Source organism: Rhagoletis zephyria, unplaced genomic scaffold, assembly GCF_001687245.7.
Source record: "Rhagoletis zephyria isolate East Lansing unplaced genomic scaffold, Rhagoletis_zephyria_1.1 Rzeph_scaffold_13732, whole genome shotgun sequence".
Classification (NCBI taxonomy): domain Eukaryota; kingdom Metazoa; phylum Arthropoda; class Insecta; order Diptera; family Tephritidae; genus Rhagoletis; species Rhagoletis zephyria.
This window is the reverse complement of record NW_016170803.1, coordinates 9,611-15,318: the sequence shown is the minus strand read 5'-3', so window position 1 is coordinate 15,318 and position 5,708 is coordinate 9,611. Positions and strand designations below refer to the sequence as shown.

At 34.2% G+C, this 5,708-nt stretch overlaps 1 non-coding gene across 1 annotated transcript; it reads left to right on the top strand.

Annotated features, from left to right (window-relative positions):
- Nucleotides 1-2,234: 2,234 nt before the first annotated feature.
- TRNAD-GUC (transfer RNA aspartic acid (anticodon GUC)) lies at nucleotides 2,235-2,306 on the top strand. The gene has a single exon. It is a non-coding gene; the product is annotated as a tRNA-Asp (tRNA).
- The last annotated feature ends 3,402 nt before the right edge of the window (nucleotides 2,307-5,708 follow it).

The window sequence follows — 5,708 nt, the reverse complement described above, 5'->3', positions numbered from 1 at the left end:
TCCTTTGGCAGCTGCCTTGAGATTCACATAGTATGTGCTCCACAGTCTCGTAATTCATTACACATCCCCTGCACATCTTATCGTAAGTTAGAGCTAACTCAAAGACATACATATCTTAACCACGACCAGTGTCCTGTTCATACACGAACTAAAAGCCAAGCGTCTTACATGGAAAATAAAAGGCGAGGGATGCCTCTGCTTAATGGCGATACATAACAGCTGAATGGAGTTTCCAGCGAACGACTTCCAAGCCATCTTCCCTTTAAACCAAGTTTCAAGTGCGCATCTAACAATCTCTCAAGATTCGTCAATGAATTGGACCATTCTATCACGCATGAACACTCATACTAGAGATGGGCGAGGAATATAGGGACCTGTGGGACCCACGGTACTGATTTCGCAAAAAATCGGAAGATGCCAGATCTTTCATTTTCGTTTTTATTATTTAAAATTAATTTGAAAGACATGTGAATTTTTCCGGGTGATAGATTTCGGGACCCGCGGTACAATTAAAAATTGAATTTCGGGATGGGCGGAACCGGGATTGAAATGTGTAGTCCCGTGCCCATCTCTAATCCATACCACAAATCACGAAATTATTTTTGCTCATCCCTAATTCTAACGCATAATTTTCAAGAGCTTCCCTACTTTATTAGCTACATAAGTATGTATGTATATGTACAGAAATAATTTATTAGATTTTCTCCGCATTCAATTTTGCTTTCCGCTTAAACGCTTGCAGCTGTCATCGAAAAGCGGTCTTATGTTGTCAATTTGTTTGTTTTTTGCTATAGCTTGTAGTTCTTTTCTTAATGAATTGCGCAACATTTGCGATGCATTTGACAATCTGTCTGATTTTTTTTTTATACCATTGTCTGGCTTATGAGAAGCGAGGAGATTTGAAAATATTCGCAAATTTTTTTTGTGATGCATTCGGTTAAAAGGAAAATTCTAATTTTGAAAAAACATATAATAAAATTTATATAAAAATAAAAAACAATAAAACAAAATAAAACTATATAAAATCCAAAAATTAAGAAATATATCTAAAGCACCCCTTTTCAAAGAGATATTCTTTGCCGCTTACTTTTGTTTAATTATTTGCTTTTAAGAATTTTGAAATAAATTACAGTTCATTCTATAACAAAACCCATATAAACCCCAGTTTAAAACTTACAAAAAAATTCAAAATGTTTTCACCCAAATTTCAAACTTTTTCCGTGTTAGAATTTTTTTGAGTACTCTTTATTTTTATATATAGCCCACTAAATTTTAGTGCAAGTTTCAAGTGGCTAAAATTTATCGTTGGTTTTTTAGATTTTTTTTGTCACATTTGCTTCCATAAAACGAATAAACACAATTTATTTCTATGTGTGGTCCATCTTTTCACAAAAAAAAAATCTAAAAATCAACGGTAATTTTTAGCCACTTTAAACCTCGCACATTGTCACACTTAAATTGTGTGGGCTATAAAACTGTGTACTCAAAAAAAGTCTAACACTTCGAGAAAAAGTTTGAAATTTCGGTGAAAATTTGTTGCATTTTTTTGTAGCTTTCTACAAGGTTTTAAACTTGGGTTTTGTACGAGAATTAACTGTATTTTGATTGAAAAACAAAGAAATAAGCATATGTAAGTGGCAGAAAATATCACTTTGAAATTTGGTGCTATAAACATGAAAAAATATATGTTTGCATGTTGATCGCCATCATCTGCCTTCTTGTCAGCAAGAATAGAATAAAAATAAATAAGAATTGAAAAAATAATAAAAAATTTCTTTTTTATTGATAGCTTATGTTCAAAAGTAGTTAGCTACAAGTTAATTGACATGCAGAGCAAAATCCGTGCTCATTATTTTGCGGCCATCACCCTTCAAAAGTAGTTAGTTACGGCCAAAGGAAATAGTTAATAAATAGCTACCACTAGGCGACTTCTAGTTAGTTAATAGTTAGGTACAAACTAGTCCCATTTCCTGCCGGGTTTGTGTGTACATGTAGCATATATGTACATATGTTGGTTTGCTTCACTATCACCAAGTGTGACTCTCGCTTACTTAGTTATTATTGTTCATATGCTCATGTCTACCTACCTACCGATTCTATTTTGATCTTCCTCCCTTTTTATATTTCGTTGTTCTCTTTTCATTCTTACATCTTTGTCATTTGCTTATGCATGATCACTGTTCATTGCAGATGTAAATGTGTGATATTATACTTTTGCCACGCCAAACTCAACGTCCTCGATAGTATAGTGGTTAGTATCCCCGCCTGTCACGCGGGAGACCGGGGTTCAATTCCCCGTCGGGGAGTCTCAAATTTTTTTTTTTTTAAGAACATAATTTTTTTTGGTCGTGTTTTCTTTTAAACGGAAATGTGTATGGCTTGACAGATCTTGGTCAGTGTGTGGCATATTTCTGGCACTACCCAAAAATGCAAAATCACGATGCAATTAGCAATTAGAATTCTGAAGAATAACAACTCTTTGCCTCACCGGCTTACATATATGTATGTACATATATGTATATATATTCACGCACTTTTCGTGGGGTTTTTATATAGGAAAAGGTGTGTCTCCTTAAAAAGTACTGAACTTGCTTGTGGGGAGGGCTAAATCAAAGTTCCTCTGACTCTGATTACAATTTTCAACATAATCATTCGGAGTGACTTCGTTTGAATTTATGCTTGCATTTTTATTACAAATGCATAAATACCTTACGTTTTGTGCTCGTAAACAATTTATTTCGCCTTCGACATTTCCAATATTTAATTTATCGATTTGTGAATTTAGACGTGCCAACGTGGCCCAAACCGTGCAATTTTTTGCCCTTTTTCACTTCAAATGGCCTCAATTTTTCAATCTGGCACAAACTGCAAGAATGACACTTTTGAAAAATTCAATACAATTTTGTGAAAACTTTCGTGAGTACTACTTTTTCAACTAAAAATTTCTGGTTTTTTAACTTTAACTAGTTTATTTAATTTCGGTATGAATTACACCAATGTTTTAGGAACGTGGATCTTATTTTATTGCTAAAGAGAATGACACTAAATGCTACTAAAAAGAATGGCACCTCACAATTTTTACCCACCACAACTAGTTGAAGATCTGACTTTCTTCCGTGGAACGAACTCGGAACACTTTGACGACTGCAACTTCACGACGTAACGACAGCGACATCATTTTGTCGACAAATGTCGCCTTGAAGCCAGCTTCTTAAACATTTTGAAGACCTCAGCGACATAGCAACCAGCCGATTTTAAAGTTTGACATTTCGGTATATTTATTTCACAAATTGTGTATTTTTATTTAAGTAAATAAGAAAAACATGAACAATCAAGAATATGTGATTAATTTTGCGACAATTTAATTTTGCAGCACTACATCTACTCATTGTCGCCGGCAAAATTAGAAATAGATTTAATTTGGCGACGTCGACAATTGCAGTCCTGCAGCCAAGATGTCGTGCTGTCGTCAAAATAATTGTGTCCGTAAGAACGTGTGTATTTAAAATTTGACAGATGCTGCTTGTCGCTTGCTGTCGTCAAAGTGTTCTGAGCTTAACATACATGACCGCGTCATCGCGATGTCCTAGGGCATCAGTCAATTTCCGACTCTTTATTTCATTTCAACTACTTTAAAATGCATTTGGCTTAAAGCAATACAAAGTCAGTATTTTTACAGATAGATTACTTTCTCATGCTGAAATAGTTAATTGGCCACAGTAATATTGAACTATTTGCAAAGATACATCAAAAGTGTAAGCTTTTGGTTTATCTCATCAAATGAGGCTTTCGGTAGGTGATTTTATACACCAATTTAAAGTTTAGCTGCTGCATGAGTAAAAAATAAACTAATTTTTTTCATATACCTTGAAATTTATTCATTTAAAAAAGTAACCACTCAGAAGTCGTTTTATCTGTTTGAACCGAGCGATCATCGAAGAAACATCAACTCAAATATGCCATAAGACAAAATCAGAAATGATGTTCATAAACCTCACGCTGCCAGATAAAACGATATGCCTCCTCATCGCAGGTTATGCTTCTTTCATTTTGCAATGAAAGTAAATGAAGACTGACTACAGAAATGATCCTGTGAAGTATAGTCTTAACTTCACCATGCTCAGCAGCAAATACTTTAACGCAAATGCTAATAATACGGTTGAGAAGTAAACGAAAAATTAAGAATGAATAAGCGTCGTATTTACGCTTTGTGTATGAACTCAATAACGTTTAAAATACACAAATATATTGCCCATTCATATACTATAGGCAGCGAGCTGGTGGCCACGCTTCACTAGCGTGCTACTAGTTGAGTAGGTAGCAGACAAACAACTATGCTTAGTGCATAGTATCAATAGGTAGAGTAGAGAGGTAGGAATTTTAGTGGAAATGCCATATGTACCCTGCAGTGAAAAGCCAAACCAGTCAGAAAAAATACTAGTTCATTAACTAGTATGTGCTAAAGCGATGGCCCACCAGTTCGACAATTTCGAAGAACTTAAGCGTTTAACGACATCTACCTTCGAATTGCCAAAGCCAAAAATAAAACACGGTTAATTCCCTTCCTTACAAATGTCGGCTGTGGCGTCGCGTGAAGACTATCGGTTCTGGTTCTGAGATCACAGTTTCGCTTGCAGGCGATTAAAATAAGCCAAAATAATTATGCATTTAAATTTAAATATAACTTTTATGTGAAAAAAATGTTTATTTTTAAATCGCTAGCACATGTCTGAAATTTTTAGTATACGTTCCTTCAGCTGCTGGAACACAAAATCCAACGTGGTGCAACGTTTTAAAGTAATGTACTATACGTTTTTAACGTTGGAAGTGGAATGTGGGCGTAAGTTTAGTCCGATTTCGAAAATTTTGAACATATAGCTTTTTCATGCGAAGGTCAATAACTGTGCTGAGTTTGTTACAAATTGATAAATCGGTTACCGAGATACACATACATTGAACCGAATAAAAACTGGGACGCGACATTTTAGTAAGTTTTGGCTATTTTTATTTAGTTTATTTAACGTTTATTATTTTTTTTATGAAAGTATAGCTGATTACTTAACAAACACGACGTAACTTCAAATTTTAGACTTTGTGCAAAAATTGTGAAAATTCTGCAAAGTTTGACCAAAATTTCTAACTGCTTGATCAGCGTCTGTAGACAATATATTGGTATTCGGTTTTAAAGCCCATCAAATGAAGGCTGGCATCTACAGTCCAGGGTCTTTCATTTGACACCTCATTTTCGAAAATCGAACGAGCAGTGCAGATTTGATGACGTGGGCAAAATATATGCCTTTGGGTCAGTGCACGGACTTCACCACTTTCTTGGTAGATCTATAAACTTTTTAGCTGTATTTTATTTTCTACCATTTTTAACAACAAAGCCTATAAATCTACCACTATTTTCCCCAAAAAAAGCATACATATTTTAACATGGAATATACCTAAAATAAAAATGAAATGTTAGCACTGACCATTACCAATTTAAAAGCGAAATTGCATCTCTATAAACTATTTATGGAAATACTTTTCGTTTGCAATACTTTTTTTTTGTGGGAGACTGCCAAACGAATTTTGTGCAAACTTAAAGCATTTCAAAACTAATTTTATAAAAAAAAAATTTGAAGTAATTATTTGTTTTATTTTAAAATGTGGCGAGAATCAAGGCATCTGTGATCGAATCAAATTCGAATCGAAATTTTTTT